Source organism: Caretta caretta, chromosome 3 (assembly GCF_965140235.1).
Source record: "Caretta caretta isolate rCarCar2 chromosome 3, rCarCar1.hap1, whole genome shotgun sequence".
In the NCBI taxonomy this organism is placed as follows: Eukaryota; Metazoa; Chordata; order Testudines; family Cheloniidae; genus Caretta; species Caretta caretta.
The window spans coordinates 100,873,995-100,900,672 of NC_134208.1; the positions used below are offsets into that span (position 1 = coordinate 100,873,995).

Sequence of the window (26,678 nt, forward strand, 5' to 3'; positions counted from 1 at the left end):
TTTGTATCTAATACATTACAACCTGAGGCATTAGGTAGAGAGACTCCAATGATGACATTTTTAATAAAGCTGACAGACAACTGAAAATAACTATCAACATACACCAATGAGAGACGTTTAGGTTACCATTGGAATATTGCAAATAGATTCACAACTGACTGTTGGCTAGGACATAAACACCTCCTGCCTGTTCTCCACCCATTACCTCAAGGCCACAAAGACAAAACTTCTGGCAAATAAAGAAGCTCCAACAACGAATGCAGCAATTTAGTAGTGATTAACAGTGCCTGAATCTGCCAAGCATCATGGCCAAAGGGCTGGCATGGTTCTGAATGTGGAATTACATCAGCAGCAAAGGAAGGGTCAGATTAATTGCCAAAAAATTAAACTAAAGTCTTGCTAAAGGAACAAGCATTATAAATCTTATTGAAAAGATTATGTAGTAAATGTCAGACTACTTAATTTTCACTCTGCCATCAAGCTGACTAAACCTTCCTTCAGCTACTACTACTGCAGCAACATGTATTTACATATTACAGGCACAATTCTAATTCAAAGTCATTTGCAAGGATATAATGGTCTGTCAACTTTTCAGTGCAATGCACTAAATATGCACTTCACTGCATTTTTAAAATTAAACAAGAAGTGGTTGAATGGCAAGGAAATAACATGAACACTTTTTTTTGTTGCTATTAACAGACATCTAATAAGTGACTATGTTACTACCTAGCCCATCCAGATTACAACTACTAATTTTATAAAAGTCATCCATGACTACAAAAACAGACTGGACAGTCCCTAGTGAAGTTACACCAGGTTTTAGGAATAAAACACAGGACCTTTGCTTCCAACAGAGATCTACAATTTGAGGTAAAGGAGAATCTTTATGAGCTATTGTATTGTGGCTTACCTTTCCAAGCCAGCCCCTAGAGGGTTGTTGCATATACTTTGACAGATCCAATATTCTGCCCAGAATATACACAGACAAATATATCACTAGTTAGTATTTTACAACTGAGAGAACAGAATGCCTCTTCTTTAAAAAGAGTGCATTGCAACAGCACCTGCCCCATCAAAAACCAACACAGTTATTACTCACGAAGACTTGTTGCTAGGAAGTCTGATATTTTAAAACTATTGTCTGGGTACAGAACTGTGAGGGAATAACTATTCTAAACTCAACAGAAAAATCCCTTTATCGTCAAACCTAAGAGATACCAAATACCTTATACATCTGTTAAATGCTATAGTTTTGGGACTCTCTTTAGGACTCCCTCTCTTCAGGCTGCTTGAACAACTGAACTCTTTTCTGTTGGCACAACTTCATTTCTATTCTGCAGTGTAACAACGATTTGTCCTGTTAGTCAACTTTTTTGGAAGACAAAAAGTAATTTTTATATATACAATCAAGGCCATTACTCTTTCCTTGCTGCAAACTGAAAGACCCACATTTGAGACCAGATTCCAGACACCATATTCCAGATTAATGGAGATCTAATTACTTTTTCCTGAGGAAATAGAGCCAACAATTCATTATCAGCAGGCCCTCTAGCCAATTAACTAAAACTGAAGTTGGTGGCATTAGCTTGAAAAGCTAGAAAACGATACCAGGCTGCAAAGCTAATAGGAGAAAGGAGAAGACTGGAAGTAGTACACAGAATGTCCCACTTCATTTCAGATGGAATCTTCAATTCCTTTAGCATTGTAGTAACAAAAACCTGGATTTCAGCAGTGGAATGAAAGGGGGAGACAACAAGACCCATCTTCAGACAAACTGACTGGTTTCATTACAGAACATTTTAAGGATTGCCACATACCAGCATACTAAATTTTAAAAAAATCCATCCAGCACCTCCTCCTCCAAAACCGTCAGAAGATGCTGTTCAAAATCCCAGAGTCTACATAATTATTTAATATTTGAAATCAGCAGATATGCTTCCTCAAAGTCTGCATCACAAAACAAAAGTTTAACTAACAGGGAGAAAACATCTTTAATTGTTCCATCAAGGATAATCTGACAGTTAAAACCAAACCAACTGTATGTAATGTTCGTATTCCAGTTCTACATTGTTCATCACCCCCAAATTAAAAAAAAGTATCTTTGAATGTTTCTAAAATATCCTTTAATCTGAAATCCAGACATATTAGAGTATACTTTTCATACACTAAATCACCTCTGGAAGTAGTAGGATTTTGAAAGAAGCATTTTACACAAGTCCATAGTTCTCTCCTGTATGTGCCACAGAGTCTCACTGGAAGACTATATCTTGTAAACTGATATAAACTTTGAGTGTTTATCAGAACTACTTAAGCTTTTCCTTAAATTATGAACACAAAAGAGTTTTAATCTAAAAAAGAAAAGGAGTACTTGTGGCACCTTAGAGACTAACCAATTTATTTGAGCATAAACTTTCGTGAGCTACAGCTCACTTCATCGGATGCATACTGTGGAAAGTGTAGAAGATCTTTTTATATACACACAAAGCATGAAAAATATACCTCCTCCCACCCCACTCTCCTGCTGGTAATAGCTTATCTAAAGTGATCACTCTCCTTACAACGTGTATGATTATCAAGTTGGGCCATTTCCAGCACAAATCCAGGGTTTAACAAGAACGTCTTCGGGGGGGGGGGGGGGGGGTAGGAAAAAAAAAGGGGAAATGGTTACCTTGCATAATGACTTAGGCTTGAATAGAGACTGGGAGTGGCTAAGTTAATTGTATCCAATTTGCAAATGAATTCCAATTCAACAGTTTCCTCGCTGGAGTCTGGATTTGAAGTTTTTTGTTGTAATATACCAACTTTCATGTCTGTAATCGCGTGACCAGAGAGATTGAAGTGTTCTCCGACTGGTTTATGAAGTCACCTACTACAGGACAGGCCTAACAAAGAAAACAAACAGAACTCTACTAGCCGTCACCTTCAGCCCCCAACTAAAACCCCTCCAACGCATTATTAAGGATCTACAACCTATCCTGAAGGATGACCCAACACTCTCACAAATCTTGGGAGACAGGCCAGTCCTTACCTACAGACCGCCCCCCAACCTGAAGCAAATACTCACCAGCAACCACATACCACACAACAGAACCACTAACCCAGGAACAAAGCCCGTTGCCAACTGTGCCCACATATCTATTCAGGGGACACCATTACAGGGCCCAATAACATCAGCCACACTATCAGAGGCTCGTTCACCTGCACATCCACCAATGTGATATACGCCATCATGTGCCAGCAATGCCCCTCTGCCATGTACATTGGTCAAACTGGACAGTCTCTACGTAAAAGAATAAATGGACACAAATCAGACATCAAATATTATAACATTCAAAAACCAGTTGGAGAACACTTCAATCTCTCTGGTCACGCGATTACAGACATGAAAGTTGGTATATTACAACAAAAAACTTCAAATCCAGACTCCAGCGAGAAACTGTTGAATTGGAATTCATTTGCAAATTGGATACAATTAACTTAGCCAGTCCCAGTCTCTATTCAAGCCTAAGTCATTATGCAAGGTAACCTATTTCCCCTTGTTTTTTCCTACCCCCCCCCCCGAAGACGTTCTTGTTAAACCCTGGATTTGTGCTGGAAATGGCCCAACTTGATCATCATACACGTTGTAAGGAGAGTGATCACTTTAGATAAGCTATTACCAGCAGGAGAGTGGGGTGGGAGGAGGTATATTTTTCATGCTTTGTGTGTATATAAAAAGATCTTCTACACTTTCCACAGTATGCATCCGATGAAGTGAGCTGTAGCTCACGAAAGTTTATGCTCAAATAAATTGGTTAGTCTCTAAGGTGCCACAAGTACTCCTTTTCTTTTTGCGAATACAGACTAACACGGCTGTTACTCTGAAACCTTTTAATCTAAACTCTCTCATTCACAGCATTCCGAGTGTCAAAGCCTTACTTTGGTCTAGTATAAAGAAAAGGAGGACTTGTGGCACCTTAGAGACTAACCAATTTACTTGAGCATAAGCTTTCGTGAGCTACAGCTCACTTCATCGGATGCATACAGTGGAAAATAGTCTAGTAGGAGTCACTAGTGTGGAGGTAATGATTTAAAGGAAGATTTTCAAAAGGCACACAAGTGCTAGTGATGGTCTACACTGGCACTTTACAATGCTGCAACTTTCTCACTCGGGTGTGAAAAACACACCCTCGAGTGCTGCAAGTTTCAGCGGTGTAACTTGCCAGTATAGACAGTATGTTCCCAGTGCTGGTAGCTACGCCCCTCGTTTTTTTTTTGTTGTTTTTGTTTTTTTAAGAGCATGCGGCAGCGCTTTAACATTGCCAGTGTAGACAAGCCCTTAGGTACCCACCTCCTGTTTAAAGCTAATACGAGTTGAGCACTAACGCTCCTCAAAAAACACCCTTAGGGCTTATCTAAGCTACAGAGCCTTTGCCAGTATAGCTATACCAGCAGAGTCTGCTAGTAAAGACACAGCCTAAAAACAGAAGGAATTCTTCTGCAGAAACAGCTACACCACCTCCCAGAATGATATTAGTTAAGTTGACAAAAGCACTCTGTCAGCATAGTGGCATCGACAGCAGGGGTTTCCTCAGCATAGCTATTTTGTCTAAGGGTGTGGTTTTTCCCCTCCCCCACACTTCTATCCCACATAGAAGAAGACTTAGTTCTCTTTCTGTACATAAAGCACATACATTTTCCCATTTTCTAGGGCCTGGTTTCCATCTGAAACTTAAGTTGAGGGGTACGTATTCTTTTTTCCCCCCATAAAGGGGATATTTGTCTGAACGCCAATTTGATCCAAGACTGAAGCAGTCTCATTCTGAAACTACAAGAGGTCATGCAGCCTAACCGTTATAGAAAGACTCACTGAATTTTGAGGATGAGCTTTCATGTCTGAAATTAAGTGGCAGATGCTGAAAAACCTCTCTTGAGGAAGAAAGGCACCTGCTGTTTTGGAATCCAGAAAAGATCCAATGAATTTGATAGTTTGACACGAAACTAGATTTGATTTCTTTAAATTGACAATTAGTCCCAACCCAGAGAAAAGATTTAAGACCATCTGAACTGAGAGTTTGACACTTCAGCTTCCAAAGTTCCCCAGATCAACCAGATGTCCAGGTAGGGATATACATGCATGCCCTGATGACAAATATGGGCAGCAACAACCAATAGGCATTTCGTGAAGACTCAACGTGCCATGGACAGATTGAATGGGAGCACTTGTCTGGCGAGACAAGATGAACTTCTTGAGTGCTCAATGAATCTGTATATGAAAATATGCATCTTTCAAGTCAAGCGTACTGAACCAGTTCATATGATCTATAAAAGGTATGATGGAAGCGAGGGTTATGTGAAATTTATTGCAATTAATGTGTGCACTGAGTAATCAGAGGTCAAGAATCTGTGAAAAAGGAAGGTTAGAGACAATCAGGAAATATGGAGAATAAAATCTTCTCTCCATGAACTGGGAAGGAATTACTCCTATTATACATCACTAAATGAATCTCTGTTATTGCATTCTATCCTCATGAGAATGGTCCTGAAAAGGAACTAGGAAGAAGGGCGGGGAAGAGAAATGGTCTGGAACTGTATGGCCTAACAATCCTAAATGACTGGAACAATCCACTGGTCTGTAGTTATTCCAAACCAAGTATCCATGAAAAAAAGAAAGGCAGGGTTGTGGGGGTGGGGGGGGAGAAGGAGAGGAAGTGTAATGGATAAATTTGAGGAGTTCCTCCTCTGGAATCTTGGTCTCTGCCTACTCTGCTCAAAAGAAGGATCTCTGACGGGAGAAGCAGCCAGAAGCATAAGATTGACATGTTTATTTAGTGAAAGTTTGGTGTCTACACCACTTTCTCTTAAAGCTGAAGCTTAGAGACCCAAGATTCTTAAAGATAGGTAGCTCATGAGTCCTTTTAAAGAATGTGAAGTATCTGTTTTGGAGCTAAACAGATACTGACCTACAAAAGGGTAAGTCCTGTACCAAACTCTGAACCTATTTAGGTAGGCCTGATGCGGACAGCCAAGAATCTCTCCTTATGACAATACCCGTTTCCCCTTCATTGCCATACATGTTCCTGCATCCGCTGCATCATATGCTGCTTGTTATGAGGCTTTAGCAATTAACAAGTCCTCAGGAGAATAAGTAAGTAAATTCTCCTCTGAATTGAGAAAAGAGTTATCTTGAAAACTGGTAACTGTCACACTAAATGTAACTATACTTGGCCAACATTGCTTGATAGTTGAAAATTCTAACCTGAAGAGAGGCAGGAGTAGTGTTTTTTTAAAAAAAAAAAAACACAAACACCTTAAGTTAGGGGGTCGTCCTCCCTTTCCCCCCCCCCTCTTTTAGTGCAGATCTCCAAGCCTTTTAGTAATTACTGTTGGATTTTACATTCGCAATGATGGATTCAGGGTAGTATAAAATACTCGAACCCTTTAGGAGGAACTTTATATTTCTGATCTGCTTGTTTGAAAGTCACCAGCATAGAAGATAGTATCACCTGCAGTTCCTTTGCCAGTTTAAGGATAGCCTCATTAATGGGTATTTATTCTGGGTAGAAAGTTGTAGGATATCAAATAATTTATGTGTTTTTTCTTACACAAGTTCTAATGGAATTTGTAATGTCTCTACTATCTTGTTTGACAGCTCTTGAAAAGCACACTGTCATGGGCACAGAAGAAGCCACAGCCATATCAGGAGGAGGAGATACCAACTGCCCTTCTGGGGAACGATCATTCTGAATCTCCTTTTTGTAGCGCTTGGGCAGAAGCTGTTTTGTTTCCAAGTTTGGGGATTTCTGAGGAGACTATAGTCTGTGGGCATCTGCATCCTTAGAGGAAGGAGGGAACTGTTGATTTGGATTGTGCCAAAGCATCCAAGTATGGTCAGGACTGATATTCATACAGATAGGACATAGCATACTAAGGTACTACCATCTACAGAGGTAACAGAGAATCATAGGGTGAATTCTCAGCCTGAGTAGCTCGAAGATGAATTTTTATGAATCTTGAATTTATTAGGTACTGAAGGTGGCTCCCTCCTAGACTCAGTTGAAGAGGAAAGAAAAATTCTGACAGCTGGACTACCTCAGGAGGTGCAATAACTTTCTTAGGAATGGATAGGACCAGTCTTGGAAGCAGGAAGTCACACAGTAATTTTCATTATAGGTATTCTATCATCTTGTTGTACCAGATATTTTGAGTAGAAAGAAGCAGGAGAGGTCTGCAGAATAGGGATTTGAGCTCTGGAGTAGCCCTGATCTCCTGGGAGGATACAAATGCACCTCCAGATGACAATACCAAGGAACAAGCCAAATTCTTCTGAATTAGATCTTTGGTACTGAATCCCCTGCTGCTGAGCAATTAGTTGAAATATGTTCTCACTGCTCAGCAACCACAGTTGAGGGCATTGTTCATGAGGCACTTGAGGCTGCGAGCACCAGTACTGATGAATCACCGAGTTTCCATAATGCTGCAGCAGCCAGCAGCAATAAAATTGACAAGGGCGCTAGATGACAGAGTGCTGCAGTTAAATTTACAAGGGTTCCCAGTGAGAGGCATGCTTTGGTGTTAATAACAACTCCTTTAGAATCCACTTATCTGACCTCTTCTTAGTAGGTACCAGGGATATTGAACAGTAGTGGGCTGAATGGCCCATGCATTGTTTTTCTTCCCACAGGCAACAAGGGTCTCTGACTGCTCTATCAGGATTCTAGTCTGTTGTGATTTAGGAGGTCTCTTAATATAATCGCCATCTCTGGAGCACTGGAGGAATGACTGGAACAGGAGGGGACAGAAGTCTCCTGTTCCCACAAAGCTGTGTGTCTGAAGTCACTCGAGGTCTTTTCTGTGAGAAACAATTTGTCTTGATTCTCTAGCCTTCTGTGTGTGTTTTTTAAAAGCTTTGCAAATCACACACTTCACTGTGAAATGATTGTTCCTGAGGCAGTATAAACAGTTATGTCCGTCTTCTAGAGGGATCACTCTTCCACAGCAGACATGATCCAAAGCTGGGGACTGAGGCTGAGGCACATCACAGACAGCCCAGTTGAGTTATTGACTACTTACAATTAACCTACTCCGTCTTTTTTCTTTTTTGTGCCAACAGGCCAAAAGAAACAAAAGGTATATATGCAAAACAAAAACTATAATAATTAGTTTTAGATTAGGATAGGTTGATCTAAACAAATTAAAAAGTGAAGGAGGGACACTGAAAAGTTCCAACTCTCTCACAGGAGAGTCAGAAAGAACTGGTTGGCAGTTGGGGTCACTCTGCCCCTTATGCTCTTAGAAGGGAGAGCTCAAGAGCCTGAGGGAATACAGGTGCAAACCCTAGCAGATGCTCCAAGAGGGGGGTGGGAGAGTCTGATCTCTCAGTAGTATGATTCACATGCACCTGAACTCAAAGAAGCTGTAGTTTCTCTCTACCCTTCAGCAACCCTTGCCTGCTTTAACCTAAATTTACTCTCAGTCTTGAACTAAGAACTGCTTGGCTGCCTTTGGAGAGTTAAAATTGTGCTACTAAGCCCTGGTCTACACAAGGACTTTAGGTCGAATTTAGCAGCATTAAATCGATGTAAACCTGCACCCGTCCACACGATGAAGCCCTTTATTTCGACTTAAAGGGCTCTTAAAATCGATTTCCTTACTCCACCCCTGACAAGTGGATTAGCGCTTAAATCGGCCTTGCCGGCTCGAATTTGGGGTACTGTGGACACAATTCGACAGTACTGGCCTCCGGGAGCTATCCCAGAGTGCTCCATTCTGACCGCTCTGGACAGCACTCAACTCAGATGCACTGGCCAGGTAGACAGGAAAAGAACCGCGAACTTTGGAATCTCATTTCCTGTTTGGCCAGCGTGGCAAGCTGCAGGTGACCATGCAGAGCTCATCAGCAGAGGTGACCATGATCGAGTCCCAGAATCGCAAAAGAGCTCCAGCATGGACCGAACGGGAGGTACGGGATCTGATCGCTGTTTGGGGAGAGGAATCCGTGCTATCAGAACTCTATTCCAGTTTTCGAAATGCCAAAACCTTTGTCAAAATCTCCCAGGGCATGAAGGACAGAGGCCATAACAGGGACCCGAAGCAGTGCTGCGTGAAACTGAAGGAGCTGAGGCAAGCCTACCAGAAAGGCGAACGGCCGCTCCGGGTCAGAGCCCCAAACATGCCGCTTCTATGATGAGCTGCATGCCATTTTAGGGGGTTCAGCCACCACTACCCCAGCCGTGTTGTTTGACTCCTTCAATGGAGATGGAGGCAATACAGAAGCAGGTTTTGGGGACGAAGAAGATGCTTGCTGTGAGCTATCTACAACCTCATCATCATCAAGCGGAGAAACCAGTTTTCCCGACAGCCAGGAACTGTTTCTCACCCTGGACCTGGAGCCAGTACCCCCTGAACCCACCCAAGGCTGCTTCCTGGACCCGGCAGGTGAAGAAGGGACCTCCGGTGAGCGTACCTTTTAAAATACTATACATGGTTTAAAAGCAAGCATGTGAAAGGATTACTTTGCCCTGGCATTCGCGGCTCTCCTGGATGTACTCCCAAAACCTTTGCAAAAAGTTTCTGGGGAGGGCAGCCTTATTGCGTCCTTCATGGTAGGACACTTTACCACTCCAGGCCAGTAACACGTACTCGGGAAATCATTGTACAACAAAGCATTGCAGTGTATGTTTGCTGGCGTTCAAACAACATCCGTTCTTTATCTCTCTGTGTTATCCTCAGGAGAGTGAAATATAATTCATGGTCACCTGGTTGAAATAGAGTGCTTTTCTTCAGGGGACACTCAGAGGAGCCCGTTCCTGCTGGGCTGTTTGCCTGTGGCTGAACAGAAATGTTCCCCGCTGTTAGCCACGGGGAGGGGGGAGGCAAAATGCGACCTTGTAACGAAAGCACATGTGCTATGTATGTAATGTTAACAGCAAGGTTTACCCTGAAAGAGTGTAGCCACTGTTTTATAAAATGTGTCTTTTTAAATACCACTGTCCCTTTTTTTTTTTCCCTCCATCAGCTGCATGTGTTTCAATGATCACAGGATCTTCTCCTTCCCAGAGGCTAGTGAAGATTAGAAGGAAAAAAAGACACACTCGAGATGAAATGTTCTCCGAGCTCATGCTGTCCTCCCGCACTGACAGAGCGGACAAATGCGTGGAGGCAAATAATAAGTCAGACTGCAGGAAAGCACAAAATGACCGGGAGGAGAGGTGGCAGGCTGAAGAGAGGGCTGAAGCTCAAATGTGGCGGCAGCGTGATGAGAGGAGGCAGGATCCAATGCTGAGGCTGCTGGAGGACCAAACCAGTATGCTCCAGTGTATGGTTGAGCTGCAGCAAAGGCAGCTGGAGCACAGACTGCCACTACAGCCCCTGTATAACCAACCGCCCTCCTCCCCAAGTTCCATAGCCTCCACACCCAGACGCACAAGAATGCGGTGGGGGGCCACCGGCCAACCAGCCACTCCGCCATAGAGGATTGCCCAAAAAAAGAAGGCTGGCATTCAATAAATTTTAAAGTTGTAAACGTTTAAAGTGCTGTGTGGCATTTTCCTTCCCTCCTCCACCACCCCTCCTGGGCTACCTTGGTAGTCATCCCCCTATTTGTGTGATGAATGAATAAAGAATGCATGAATGTGAAGCAACAATGACTTTATTGCCTCTGCAAGCGGCGATCGAAGGGAGGAGGGGAGGGTGGTTAGCTTACAGGGAAGTAGAGTGAACCAAGGGGCGGGGGGTTTCCATCAAGGAGAAACAAACAGAACTTTTACACCGTAGCCTGGCCAGTCATGAAACTGGTTTTCAAAGCTTCTCTGATGTGTACCGCGCCCTCCTGTGCTCTTCTAACCGCCCTGGTGTCTGGCTGCGCGTAACCAGCAGCCAGGCGATTTGCCTCAACCTCCCACCCCGCCATAAACGTCTCCCCCTTACTCTCACAGATATTGTGGAGCACACAGCAAGCAGTAATAACAGTGGGAATATTGGTTTCGCTGAGGTCTAACAGAGTCAGTAAACTGCGCCAGCGCGCCTTTAAACGTCCAAATGCACATTCTACCACCATTCTGCACTTGCTCAGCCTGTAGTTGAACAGCTCCTGACTACTGTCCAAGCTGCCTGTGTACGGCTTCATGAGCCATGGCATTAAGGGGTAGGCTGGGTCCCCAAGGATATATATAGGCATTTCAACATCCCCAACAGTTATTTTCTGGTCAGGGAATAAAGTCCCTTCCTGCAGCTTTTGAAACAGACCAGAGTTCCTGAAGATGCGAGCGCCATGTACCTCTCCCGGCCATCCCACGTTGATGTTGGTGAAACATCCCTTGTGATCCACCAGAGCTTGCAGCACTATTGAAAAGTACCCCTTGCGGTTTATGTACTCGGCGGCTTGGTGCTCCAGTGCCAAGATAGGGATATGAGTTCCGTCTATGGCCCCACCACAGTTAGGGAATCTCATTGCAGCAAAGCCATCCACTAGGACCTGCACATTTCCCAGGGTCACTACCCTTGATATCAGCAGATCTTTGATTGCGTGGGCTACTTGCATCACAGCAGCCCCCACAGTAGATTTGCCCACTCCAAATTGATTCCCAACTGACCGGTAACTGTCTGGCGTTGCAAGCTTCCACAGGGCTATCGCCACTCGCTTCTCAACTGTGAGGGCTGCTCTCATCTTGGTATTCATGCGCTTCAGGTCAGGGGAAAGCAAGTCACAAAGTTCCATGAAAGTGCCCTTACGCATGCGAAAGTTTTGCAGCCACTGGGAATCGTCCCAGACCTGCAACACTATGCGGTCCCACCAGTCTGTGCTTGTTTCCCGAGCCCAGAATCAGCGTTCCACAGCATGAACCTGCCCCATTAGCACCATGATGCATGCATTGGCAGGGCCCATGCTTTCAGAGAAATCTGTGTCCATGTCCTGATCACTCACGTGACCACGCTGACGTCGCCTCCTCGCCCGGTATCGCTTTGCCAGGTTCTGGTGCTGCATATACTGCTGGATAATGCGTGTGGTGTTTAATGTGCTCCTAACTGCCACAGTGAGCTGAGCGGCCTCCATGCTTGCCTTGGTATGGCGTCCGCACAGAGAAAAGGCGCGGAACAATTGTCTGCCGTTGCTCTGACGGAGGGAGGGGCGACAGACGACACGGCTTACAGGGTTGGCTTCAGGAGCTAAAAAATCAACAAAGGGAGTGGCTTTACATCAAGGAGTATTTCAGGCAGGACTTCACGGAGGGTTCCAATAAGAAATGGTGCACCTAAGTTATTGTTCTTACTGGAACAAGGAGGTTAGCCTGGCCTCTGATTGATACATGGCTAGATTTACCTCGCTGCACCTTCCCTGTGAGTGACTGCAGTGTGACCTAGAGGAATGAGTCCCCTAGACGCGGAGGAGGCAAATGAGTACAACACAAATCTGGTCTATTTCTTGTTTTGATCCACTCCATCTATCTTTTAGATCTTAGGCTGGCAGCAGATGGTGCAGAAGGACTGCATGCCATCCACATCTCATGGCTGCTCGGCAGAAGATGGTACAGTACGACTGCTAGCAATCCGTATCGCCTGCCTGCTCACCATAAGACGGTTCAATAGGACTGACTGCAGGACTAAAGAGAATGACCTGATCAAGTCACTCCAAATTTAGTCCCTGCACCCATGTCTGCCCAGGCACTCGTGGCCGATGTGGCCAGGAGCACCTCGGACATGATGATGACGGCTACCAGTCATACTGTACCGTCTGCTGCCACAAGGCAAGGGATTGCAGCTACTGTGTAGCAATGCAGTACCGCATCTGCCAGCAACCAGGAGACCTCAATAGTGTTTTTTATTTTTAAAAAGTAGTAAGTTTCTAGACCTCAGAGCAGCAGACAACACTCCAAAAGTAACCAATGCAGTGACATCTGCCAGAACGTGCAAACAGTCTGAAACAAAAGGGCAAAACACCACTGTCATCTATTAATCTGACTGGAGCATCAACTCTGAAGATATCACTAGAATTTAATGTCAATATTATTTAATTAGATACATTGGTGGATGAATCAGGGTAGGTGGTCAGAGTGAAGCATATAGGTTGGCAGTTACTCTAGGTTATGAAATGCAAAGAAAAAAACAGAGCAGACTCACAAAAACGGGGAACACAGAAAAACAAAGGAGGATAAAAAAAGAGAGGGCAGAGATTGGGGTGACAAAGAGGAGCAGATTCTCATTGATTAATGCTGAATATGACAAGTCAACAAATAACTAAGTTACCGTTGTGTAGGAACGAAGCATATTCTCATCTTGATTTCTGTGCAAGCCTCCAGATATCAGAGGGCATTCCACTATGCATTTTGGGGTGAATACAGTTCTGCATTTACGACCCAAATCATGGACCATTCTTACACATAGAATTCAGCCCTCTCCTGTGGAGGGGTTTCACATGTCTGAAGAACGGAACCAAAACCCACAGCATTTTTAGTTTTGTACATGAATTATTGTTACGTCCTTCACTCTAGGTACTTGTTATGATTGCATTCCACATCTGGGCCCTGGCAGGTTGAGAGGTATGCTTGCTGCCATATCTCACAATGCTAAATATTGATTCATCTGCACACAAGCTGCTTTACAGAATGGCCCAGAACAGCCAGATATCCTCCGTGTAAAACTATCATAGTATCCACTGAAGTCAGAGCTAAGATCTTCCTCTGTAAGTTCAAGCTAGAACTTTTCAAATGCGCATTCCCCAGGATACCCTGGAGAGCAGATCTCAACTATAACAGTGGTTGTGGCAAGTTCAGGCTACGGAGGAACTTGGGATATACCTCAAAGCAGTTCTGAAAACAGACTACAGATGCCAACCACAAAACCCAGAACACTTGCTAGCATCAGTTCTTCACCAATCACAGATTAACTCAGACCCAAATCACCTTCTTTGAAAATTCCATACTGACTTAACTTGCTTCATAGTAGAATCCTCATATGGGTACTTTTTACAAATTCAGCCCCAAATTAGGACAGTTTAATTTCTGTAGTCCAGAGTCATACCTTACCCATAAGACAGAAGTATTACAAGTTTTGAATATTAAGAAAGCTGAAAATAAAACAGAACAACCTACTAGACTAACTTTTCAAAAATAGAGAAAGTAGATGGACACTATTATTTCTGAAAAAAATCCACGCCAACACTAGAGTTTCAACAAAGGTTATGGTTTGGGAAGATTAAAAAAAAGCTGCTTTGTGCGGCCTCAGACACGAGGTGAGTGACCCAAGAAGAGCACCAAATTTCAACAGTCAATTGATTTTCTTGCCTAATACGCTAGGAGAAAGAAAATGGAAACTCAAATGTTATGAATAGGTGTCAAGCAACAGAAACTGTCTTCCTACATAAGACAATGAATCAGAAAAGTCAAGACAATTTTCAGTCAAATGCCATGCTTTCTAATTTTAAAAGGCTCTCATTTGGCAACTAGTTTCCACAGCAGCAGAGAAGTCATCGGTCTTTTTTGTTAAAAGAGTATAGAACTTGCTGACATATTGAACTCTGAATGCCAAACAACTTTTTTCTGAAATGGAATCCATATTAAATTGTAACTATAGAACTGTCATTGCTGTATTCCTCACTGCCAAAACCATCCTGTAACTTGGAGAAAAAAAGTAGTACTTTGATCTGCAGCAAAACATGAGGAAGTAAGACTTGAGTCATCTAGTAAGTTTCAGAGTAGCAGCCGTGTTAGTCTGTATCCGCAAAAAAGAAAAGGAGGACTTGTGGCACATTAGAGACTAAACAAATTTATTTGAGCAAAAGCCTTCGTGAGCTTCAGCTCACTTCATCAGATGCATGCAGTGGAAAATACAGTGGGGAGATTTTCTATACACAGAACATGAATCAATGGGTATTACCAGACACCCGGTAAGGAGAAAGAAAAGGAGTACTTGTGGCACCTTAGAGATTAACTAATTTGAGCATAAGCTTTCGATGAAGTGAGCTGTAGCTCACGAAAGCTTATGCTCAAATAAATTTGTTCATCTCTAAGGTGCCACAATTACTCCTTTTCTTTTTGCGACTACAGACTAACACGGCTGCTACTCTGAAACTGTAAGGAGTGTGATCAGGTAAGGTGAGCTATTACCAGTAGGAGAGGGAAAAAACCTTTTGTAGTGATAATCAAGGTGGGCCATTTCCAGCAGTGGACAAGAACATGTGAGGAACAGTGGGGGGGTGGGGAGGGAGGGAGGGAAATAAACATGGGGAAATAGTTTTACTTTGTGTAATGACACATCCACATAAGTTTTGACACAGATTTTAGTTGCTGAATGAAACAAACACACTCAGCAAAGTCAGCTTAAGACCCCACAAAGGATAAAGCAAAACTAACATGCTTTTGGAATTAGAGGGACTCAGATAGTAAACGTATGCAATGACTGAATTTGCATAATAACCAATGATACTGCAGAATCTCACAAGTTACCTAATTTTGGGAAGACCCTGATCAGTCTTTTCTTCCCCCTCCCCATCTTTTGCGGTTCACTCTTGGTAGGACAAATTGATTTAGGAACTGTTCCTTTTTAGTTAAGAACCCATCTCTCCTCTCCCAACAGTTCACTTTCTAAAGTTTCCACTGCCTCACAGTCACATAGGATATTCCTTATGTAAACTCTTGATGCAAGCCTGGCAGTCAGAAGAACCTCCAACAAAGGGTTCTTCAGTACTTACCATTCAACAAGTGGGTTTAGAAGTGGAATCCTAGACAAGCTTTAAATGAAAATACTATAGCTACCTGTACAAGGTTATGATCAAGGTGAAGATTAAGAAATAATCCTGTTCCCTTCCATTTAGGCTATGGCTACACTGGCAATTGAACGACAAAACTTTTGTCTTTCAGAGGTATTCACCCAGCCCCCGTGAAAGAAAAAAGTTTTGCCGCAACAAATGTGGGTATGAACAGTGCTTTGCTGGCAGGAGCGCTCTCCTGCCGACAATGCAAATACCACTCGTTGGGGGTAGAAATTTAACAGCAGCTACACTGCATGACTTTTAGGTGGCACGGCTGTAGCAACACAGCCACGTCCCTAAAAGCTGCATAGTGTAGACATAGCCTTAGAAACTCATCTATACAACAGCTCTTATTTTTAACCCTTGAAATCTATAAACAATATTTGTTGTTGAACTGAACCTGTGTCATGAGGATCCCTATAAATTTCGTCTGTCAGCAAATAGTGTTTTCTACACCCATCTTCAAATTTTAAAAATCAGCAACTATAGTTATTAATTCTGAAATGACCCTCCATCTCTTATTACTACCATAGGAGACACTTTACAAGAGGCTGAGAGCTGTACCTTAGAACCAAATATAAACACTGTTTTTGTAAGGAGTCACAGAATAATAATTTTAATACATACAGTGCATATATGACAGAGCCATGGGAAGGAAAGGAGGGAGCCACTAAAACTCTCCCCCACAGATGTTAGATGTACACAGACCTTCTGTACCCCAGTTTTTGGCATTATGTTTTCTTGCCAGCCACTATGACCTGGGCACATTAGTGACAATTAAACTGAAGAACCACACCCTCAGAGGAGCACAAAAAGAAAATAAAAAAGGGGAGGAAGCAGAGTCTCTGACCCAAACAGCATACGGACAAAGTTGAGATAAGAACAGGAGTAGTTATGGAGCAAAAGGATGAGGATAAAGACTATAATCATGTAGTCCTTCAGCAATAGATGTGTTTTGAGGGTAGTTTTTTTTTTTCTTCCCTTCAATTTTGCAGGACTGAAGATCAGATGTCAACTTGAAATGTGTCTGATTGTGATTAGAAGAAAAATGATGTAGTACCGCTCGGTCAATGATAGCCAAAGAAACTGAAATCTAGTCAATATAAAAACTGAATACACACTAAGCTTGTGACTTTAGCAAGCATGTGAATTTGGGTCTCCAGAGGTGAAAGGCTAGAGCAACTCCACACACTGCCATTTGGCACTCATTACTGCATGTTTAACAGTCTCATACCAACATTATCATGCTTTTGTGCTACTGAATATTTCAGTGGGATAGAAGGGAAAAGGGGGGAGAAAATGTAGGGAGAGCAGCATTTCAAATTTTTCTAAAACATTAAAAAACCCTGGGGAATCATCATCATCATCGTACCATTCTGTTGGCAGCACCAATTACCACAGATACCACATTACAAAGCTCTGAGGTGACTCAACAGAAATTTTCCAGCATAAATCAAAATTGGTTACCAAAAAATATTTTTCATTCTGAGATTCCTTCAGACCTTTGTGGCAAGCCCTGCCTTCTCACCAGCAGCAATTCCTCACAATAAGGACAGGGGGAAAGCAGAGCTGGAATTAATTTATTGGTAGTGCCCTTGCACCATCACACACACAGATAGTTATCTATAACACATGATCTGAAGTGTGGTGAAAATCTGTTGGATTAAAAGACAGAGGTCAGTCTCCCATGCATGCCCATAAAACAAAAAATGCCCCATGGCCCTACTCAGATTTCCTTTGCTGACCCTTGAGCCAAAAATTCTCTTCCCCCATAGTTGTGTAAAATGTTTAGCACAGTTGTCCAGTTGGCTATAATCTGAGCAACACTAGAGAGGATTTCCAGTGCATGATACTTTGCATGAACACATTCTTATAGACAATATATAAAGCACTGTGGGCTCCCACAGGCTGAAGACGCAGAACTCATGCATGCAACATTCTGAAACTTCTCAAACAAATTTCCAACAGAAATTTCAATTTTTGTTGAAGAGTTTCTGCTACACATCTGCTCATAGAATTTTCTTACATTTCCAACTCAAATACGATTTAGGTTGCTTTAATTCATAGTTCATAATTCTTCATTTGCAGGATGAAAAAAGGGAAATGAAGTACAAATCAAATCTCCCTTTTTCTTCAAACTGAGGAAGAAAAACAAAAGCTTATTACAGTAAATTAGCTACATCTACTATCGAAAACTCTTGTAATGCCATTCTCATTTTTGAAATTAATAAAAATTACATTACTTCTGACCAAAAGACAATCACCCCAGTACTGTATTCACAATTCAAAAATGGATATAGACTTTGTAAAAAATAAACAACATTCATCATATTTTGAAACCTAGCTACATAACTACTTCAGCATTCAGTCTTTATATTCTTGGAATAAGATAAAACATTGTACTTTAAAGGCTATTACAATTAATCTGCCATAAAGAAGTATTTCTTATTTTTGCCTATCATTTGATATGTGCCCAAGCTATTTATTTTTAATAACTAACTGCAAGCAATTCTGGGAAATTAAAAAAAGCCTGATGTCACTGGGAATGAGTGCAGTCAGGCACAAGTATGAGGAAAGGGCAGATTTATACATGCAAGCTAATACTAAACTTTTATAATGCATTTGTGTAAATATTTAAGTCAACAGTTACTGCAGCTGGAGCAACCTTGTAAAGGGTATTCTATCATTTCTTTACTGTGCTTTATAAACAGAGTTAAAAATGTTTAAAACAGCTTACACAAATAAGAGGATATAAAACTATCTACAGGAAACAAAACAGCAGCTTATTGATCATACATTGCTAGGTTGACTCAAATGTCTGGTGCAGCACTTAGCCATAATACTGTAGAGTATGGAGCCAAAGGTTAGAATGCAAGCTCCCTTTGTTTCCTGCAATGATGCATTTTTTATGCTTCATAACATTATTCAGAAAGTATCTGCTTGTCAGCCTTGAAGTTTTCCTTGAACATCTCACATCTAACATGAAACTAGGAGAATAGCACCAAAAACCATCAGCTGTGAATAGAAACAGGAAAGCAGCATATTTGCATTTACAACACACTTTGCCACACACGAATATTCTTTCATTTTTCCCCTCATTGCTAAGTAAATTTGAACACAAAATGTTTATTGTCCTCCGATAGCATAGTATAAAATTAGATACAAGAATAACTATTTGGAGAAAATAAATACTGTGGTTGTAATGGATTTCTAATGGTTAATATACAGGCAGTGAGATGGAAGCTAGATAAATCAAGAGACATGCCCAAAAAATCCAGAATTTAATACATTTTATAGCTTCTTTTGAGGACTATCTAGGAAATTAGGCTTTTCCCCCAGTTATACTATACTAGTCCAGATTCCAGGATGTGCTTTTCCTTGTCCGACAGGGGAAAACAAACAAAAGCAAAAAAGTTGCTGTGAGATTATTCCCTATTATGCGGGGTTTGCCAGCTCTCATTCCTCCTTCTAAGGAGCTTGCTGCCTCCTCACAAGTTGAATTCCTGTAATACTAAATCAGTGTTGTCTAGGAACTCTTTTACATAGTATTCTCCTTCCACTACAAAACAAACCAAAACCAAAACCAAAACGCACAGTTCGAATGTCTAGGCTTGTACAACATAACTTGAAAGGTATTTTCTTACCTGATTGGTTCCTCAAACAAACAGCCTTCGATACCCGTATAGGCAAATGGACTTCAGTAACTATACAAAAAAGGAAAGCAGATAGACAACTACTTAGAAGCAGTTGAACACATTCAAACAAGAAGCTACATCCAAGTAACTGTACCATAGTAGAAATCCAGGTAGCAAATACCAATGTTATCTCAATTGAAAAGGAGGAAAGCCTTTCAATTAAAAAAAGCACTAATTGCTAAGAACTTGAGCAGAGTTTTTGCATAGCAACCAATTCTTTAGGGCTGTCAGCACCAAAGATAATTTTATCATGTGACCAGCCACATCCTCTTGAGAAATAAATGCTGCCTGTGGAATTGCTTTTCCAGCACAGAAACTGAGGTCAGTAGAAATAGCTCCTCATTTAGAGGAAAGAGTGAGCTTTAAAGAGAGAAACACAAACCATCTTCCTTGACAACTGAGTAAAAGGAACAAGAAATATTTTTTAAAAAGGAAGTTTTGAGATGTTAAGATAAAGGAAACAGAAAGATACATGCTGGAGGTTTTCCAAACAAGTTACTCCCAAATAGCTGAGCCACAAAGACTCCCATACACAACATCTCATACCCTCTGGGATTTTACTCCCTTCTTCAGCCCAGACCAAAACAAAAACTGAAAAAAAAAAAATCACTCTAGCATGAACTTTTTCTATTGTACCATATGGTCTGAACAACAAGAGGGGGGAAAAAGAACAAAAACAAAAACACCGCATATCTCCAGGCCCCTAAGCACCAATGCAGTTCAAAGGAAAGAGGACTGAAAAGGACATATAATAGCTTCGGCTACTAGATAAGATTTTTGCAACCACCAAAAATACTAGAACAATATTTATAATGTTCTTTGTTGTGCCAACCATAAGGGCTAGTCACTGAAAGAACTAACCTAGAGTCCCAGAGTTTTACCAAGTCTTCCAATTCCCAAAGTGGCACTACCTAGAATCTGATAGATCCATCCCAGATCCTAAATTATTCTAGCAAAGGGACAGCCACAAAAATAAAGATCTTCCATACAGTACAGACATTAAGTTTTTTCAGCTGAAAGGACTAGTCCCAATCCTCCTGCTGTTTGGCTGAAAATTCCAGAAATGAGGTCTCTATAGGCTTGTCTACACTACCACGTGGGGTCGATCTAAGATATGCAACTGCAGCTACATTAACAGTGTAGCTGAAGTCGACATGCTTCCATCTACTTACCACGGGGTCTTCACTGAGGTAAGTCAACAGCTGACGCTCTGCTGTCGATTCCGCGAGAGTTCTGGTGGAGTACCGGAGTCGACAGGAGAGTGCTCAGCGGTCGATTTATAAGTCAACCCCCGCTGATCCGGTGGGCAGTGTAGACAAGCCCTACGTCCGAGATATACATGACAACTGCTTTTTCCAGTAAGATACCAGGCCACTGAAGAAAAATTCTGTCTGCCAGCCTCTGAAAGACCAAGCCACTCTTCATTCTTTGAAAAAAGAACGGATTTTTAAGGGAAATGCAATAGATCTAATATAGTTGGACTTGGGTAAAAGATTTGACACAGTACCACATGGGAAACTATTTGTTAAATTAGAGAAGATGAGGATTAGTACAAGAATTGGAAGGTGGATAAGAAACTGCTTAAAAAGAGCAAAGCCAGTGGGTTGTGCGGAAAGATGAACTATTGGACTGTAGGGAGACTACTAGCAGAGTTCCTCAAGGACCTGTCTTAGAGCCAGTTTTATTCAATATTTCTATTAATGACCTTGGCACAAAAAGGAGTGTACTAAAGAAACCGACTAATGATACAAAGTTGGGGGACATCAATACAGAAGAGGACTGGATTATCATACAAGAAGATCTGGACGACCTTGAAGATTGGAGTAACAGAAATGCGATGAAATTCAATACTACAAAATGCAAGATCATGCATTTAGGGTCTAATTATCTAAATTTCTGCTACAAGCTGGGGGCTCATCAGTTGGAAGTGACAGAGGAGAGAAACCTCTGTGTGTTGGTCAATCGTAGTATGACCATGAGCCACACCAACGTGATTCAGCGGTTAAAAGAAAACAAAAAAAAACACACACCACACAAAAACACACACAAAATAGGCTACTTGGCTGTATCAGGAAAGGCATTTCCAACAGAGATAAAGAATTACCACCATTGTACAATGCATTGGAAGAGCTCAGCTTATTTAATTTCACAAAAAGAAGGGTAAGAGCAGTGAAGCTCGAACAGTTTTTATAGTGTTGGGGGAGGTGAGAGGGGGGTTGCTGAAAGCTATTGAACTGTAAAACCTGTATATATGACAGAAACCACTTTAAACCGAGGGGTGCTGCCGCACCCGTACGCCCAGCACCCCTAAGAAAGATGGGATAGAACTGTTCTCTATAATACTTCAGGGGATAAACACTAGAGAGGGTGAAGAGCTATTTCAGTTAAAGGACAATACCGGCACAAGAACAAATGTGTATAAACTGGCTCTGGAGCCACTCAGACTGGAAATTAAAAAGGAGGTTTTTCACCATCAGAGGAGAAACTGGGAGGCTATTCCAGAACCTAAGAATTGTTTCAGAGTAGCAGCCGTGTTAGTCTGTATCCGCAAAAAGAAAAAGGACTACTTGTGGCACCTTAGAGACTAACATATTTGAGCATAAGCTTCGTGAGTTGCAACTCACGAAAGCTTATGCTCAAATAAGTGTGTTAGTCTAAAGTGCTACAAGTACTCCTTTTTCTTTTTCCAGTAAGAATTGTGAGGCAATCAACTTAATTAGTTTTAAGAGAGAACAGTACAAATTTATGATTGCAATTTTATGACAGGGTTGATTGTGATGGGAGGGAGCAGGGCTCAGCAGCCCTAGGGCTCACTTCCTGGTTATGCCTTATGTTCCTAAAAGCTCATTCTTCAAGTCTTCAGTCAGCCATTGGCAGGGGACAGGAAGGGATTCCCCCTCCATTCCTGCCTGAAACACAGGAGGGGTGGTGGTCTTCCTCTGAAGTATCACAGATGCCACACCAGGAGAAAGGACACTATGTAGGATGGGCAAGTGCTCCGAGGTGGCACCAAGCACACTCTCTCAGGTTCTGGGCTAGCTGGTTCTTGCTCACATGCTCAGGGTATAACTGACTGCCATATGTGGGGCAGGGAAGGAATTTTCCCACAAGTCAGACTGGCAGCGACCTTGGGGGTTTTTCCACTTTCCTCTGCAGCATTTGGCTGCAGGTCACTTGCCAGGTTTAACTGAGGGGTAGCCAGATAAACATTTCCCTGTCATTGCAGGGGGTCTCAGACATTCATGCATCTTGGTACCCCTATTCTATGATGTGCCACAGGCAGAGTTTAGTCTTCTCTGGCCTGCAATATTTAGGTCTAACTTCAGTTGTTGGATACAGTGTGCAGGTGCTGTGTTGTGTTGGTGGCCTGTGATAAATAGGATCATCTAGTAGAATAGATGATCCGTTGGTCCCTTCTGGCCTTAAACTCTATGACAATTGAACTTTAGGACACGCATAAACCCTGACATCGTACCACCAGGTGCACAGAATCCATATACATCCAATTGTTCCCTCAGTCAAAATAAGCCACCAGACCAAAAATGTACTGCTTGAGCGCAAGCAAAAAAAAAAAACCTTGTTTTAGCTGAAAAGCTATGTCTCACTGCATGTGAGACCATAAATAATTATTTCTGTTACCAAAATTAAGTGACTGATGTTTTGGAAACTCAACAGCAATTTAGACCATGACACTAATGCTAAATAGACAGATGGCAACACCAGATAGAGATAGATGAAAATTTTTCTAAAAATAAAAAAAAGTTGACTGGCTCACCAGTTCACAACCCTCTATTGAAACTTATAAAAACTAATAGCTACATAAATAACAGCTAATATACATCAAAATAGTACATGATTTCACAGATTTGGATTATTTAGGATACAAAGACTAAAATCCTTTAATTTCTTGATCTGAAGAAATTAAGTTCTTCCCATTGTACACTACAAGAATAATCAATCAAGGCTTCCGCCCCACCATCAAAATGTACTTCCTACTCCCAAAGCTCTTCAGTAACTACGTGAAAACTGGATGTTGCTACTGAATACTGTCAATATAACTGTCTTCACTACATAAATAATGTAGAACTACAAATATTAACTAGCACTGTGTATGATTAACTATATGTTTGCTATTACAATACTTCAGCCACTCTGGTATTGATTAGTAAAATTAGGTTAATTACTTAGTTTTAGTTATTTCATAAATAAGTCCTGTTTCTGTTACAATGCATTTTTAAAAGAATTCTAATAAAAGATTTAAAAACTTGGCTTTAGCTCTCTCATGATGTTTAGACTTACCCCATTCAAGATCTTAGTCCTGAAACAGTTTACAGAACTGTCTGCTCAGGACTTCTGTTTTTCAGGCAGCCTATAAAAGGACAGCTATTAGGAGTTCCTGAATGAAAAGCATACCCTTCCAACGTAAGCCCTTTGGAGCAGAGACCCTATCTTCTAGATTGTGTCCTATGCATCATCGGTATTACCATAATGCCTAGAAACATTAGTCATGGAGCAGGACCCCACTTTGCTAGGTGCTGCATATACATTGAACACCGTGGTAGTAGGTGTTTCACATAGCACCTACATCAGCTACTTCTTACCCCAATATGCATGGGATGCCTCTAAAAGGATTAGCACAGCAGTGAAGATCACTTCTCAATTAGAGCAAGACATGAGAAAATCTAGCTCCTACTCAACTTGGTATCACTGCTGAACTGTAGACTCAAGGCAAAGGCCAAAGAAGAATCACAGAAGGAAAGCAATAAGGGAAGACTGATGCGCTAGGGGAAAAATAGAATCATAGGACTATTAGGGTTGGAAGAGACCTCAGGAGGTCATCTAGTCCAATCCCCTGCTGAAAGCAGGACCAACTAAATCATCCCAGCCAAGGTGTTGTCAAGCCAGGCCTTAAAAACCCCCAAGGATGGAGATTCCACCACCTCCCTAGGTAACCCATTCCAGTGCTTCACTACCCTCCTAGTGAAATAGTGTTTCCTAATATCCAACCTAGACCTCCCTCGCTGCAACTTGAGGCCACTGCTTCTTGTTCTGTCATCTGCCACCATGGAGAACAGCTGAGGTCCATCCTCTTTGGAACCTGCCTTCAGGTAACTCACTCTTCTCTTCTACAGACTAAATAAGCCCAGTTCCCTCAGCCTCTCCTTGTAAGTCATGTGCCCCAGCCCCCTAATCATTTTCATTGCCCTCCACTGGACTCTCCAATTTGTCCACATCCCTTCTGTAGTGGGGGTGGATCAAAACTAGACGCAGTACTCCAGGTGTGGCCTCACCAGTGCCGAATACAGGGAAATAATCACTTCCCTCGATCTGCTTGCAATGCTCCTACTAATACAGCCCAATATGCCACTGGCCTTCTTGGCAACAAGGGTACACTGCTGACTCATATCCAGCTTCTTGTCCACTCTAATCCCCAGATCCTTTTCTGCAGATCTGCTGCTTCGCCAAGTCAGTCCCCAGCCTGTAGCAGTGCATGGGATTCTTCCTTCCTAAGTGCAGAACTCTGCACTTGTCCTTGTTGAACCTCAGATTTCTTTTGGTCCAATCTTCAATTTGTCTAGGTCACTCTGGGCCCAATCCCTACCCTTCAGTGTATCTATCTCTCCCGCATTTTAGTGTCATCTGTGAATTTGCAGAGGTGCAATTAATCCCATCATCCAGATTAATGAAGATGTTGAACAAAACTGGTTCCAGGACTGATCCTTGGGACACTCCGCTTGATACCAGCTGCCAACTAGACATCAAGCCGTTGATCACTACCTGTTGAGCCCAACAATCTAGCCAGCTTTCTATCCACCATGTAGTCCATTCATCCAATCCATACTTTTTTTTTTTTTAACTTGCTGGCAAGAATACTGTGGGAGACTATATCAAAAGCTTTGCTAAAGTCAAGATATATCACATTCACCGCTTTCCCCACATCCACAGAGCCAGTTCTCTCATCATAGAGGGGAATCAGGTTGGTCAGGCACAACTTGCCCTTGGTGAATCCATGTTGACTGTTCCTGATCACCTCCCTCTCCTCCAAGTGCTTCAAAATGGATTCCTTGAGGAGCTGCTCCATGATTTTGCCAGGGACTGAAGTGAGGCTGACCGATCTGTAGCTCCCCAGGTTCTCTTTTTTCCCCCCCTTTTAAAAATATGGGCACTATATCTGTCTTTTTCCAATCATCCTGGACTTCCCCTGATCGCCACGAATTTTCAAAGATAATGGCCAGTGGCTCTGCAATCACATCAGCCAACTCCCTCAGCACCCTTGGATGCATTAGATCTGGACCCATGGACTTGCTCATGTCCAGCTTTTCTAAATAGCCCTTAACCTGTTCTTTCACCACTGAGGGCTGCTCACCTACTCCCCACACTGTGTTGCCTAGTGCAGAAGTCTGAGAGCTGCCCTGGTCTGTGAAGACCGAGACAAAAAAAGCATCGAATACTTCAGCTTTTTCCACATCTGTCACTAAGGTGCCTCCCCCATTCAGTAAGGGTCCCACGCTTTCCGTGACCACCTTCTTGTTGCCAACATACCTGTAGAAACCCTTCTTCTTACCCTTCACATCTCTTGCTAGCTGCAACTCCAGTTGTGCCTTGGCCTTTCTGATTACAGCCCTGCATGCTCTAGCCATATTTTTATACTCCTCCCTAGTCATCTGTCCAAATTTCCACTTCTTGTAAGCTTCCTTTTTGAGTTTAAGCTCACCAAAGATTTCACTGTTAAGCCAAGCCGGTCGCCTGCCGTATTTGCTATTCTTTCTGCACTTCGTGATGGTTTAGGAAGGGACCTCGAGAGGTCATCTAGTTCAGTCCCCTGCACTCATGGTAGGGCTAGAGTATTATCTAGATCATCCCAGACAGGTGATGGTCTAAACTGCTCTTAAAAATCTCCAATGATGGAGAGTCCACAACCTCCCTGGGCTATTTATTCCAGTGCTTAACTACCCTGACAGGAAGTTTTTCCTAATGTCCAACCCAAACCGCACTAGCTACAATTTAAGCCTATTGCTTCTTGTCCTAGCCTCAGAGGTCAAGGAGAACATATTTTTCTCCCTCCTCCTTGTAAGAACCTTTTAATGTCCCCTCTCAGTCGTCTCTTCTCCAGACTAAACAAACCCCATTTTATCATCAATCTTCCCCCGTAGGTCATGCTTTCTAGACCTTTAATCATTTTTGTTGCTCTTCTCTGGACTTTCTCCAATTGGTCTACATCTTTCCTAAAATGTGGTATCCAGAACCGGACACAA

General features: G+C 42.2%; 1 protein-coding gene across 16 annotated transcripts in view; it reads right to left on the minus strand.

Moving 5' to 3' along the window:
• EPB41L2 (erythrocyte membrane protein band 4.1 like 2) overlaps positions 1 to 26,678 on the minus strand; it is a 251,269-nt gene that overhangs the window by 206,652 nt on the left and 17,939 nt on the right. For all 16 annotated transcript variants that reach the window (XM_048844567.2, XM_048844562.2, XM_048844566.2 and 13 more), the window contains exon 2: positions 19,372 to 19,431. The gene's annotated coding sequence lies outside the window, so the exon portion shown is untranslated. The remainder of the gene's footprint in view (positions 1 to 19,371; positions 19,432 to 26,678) is intronic.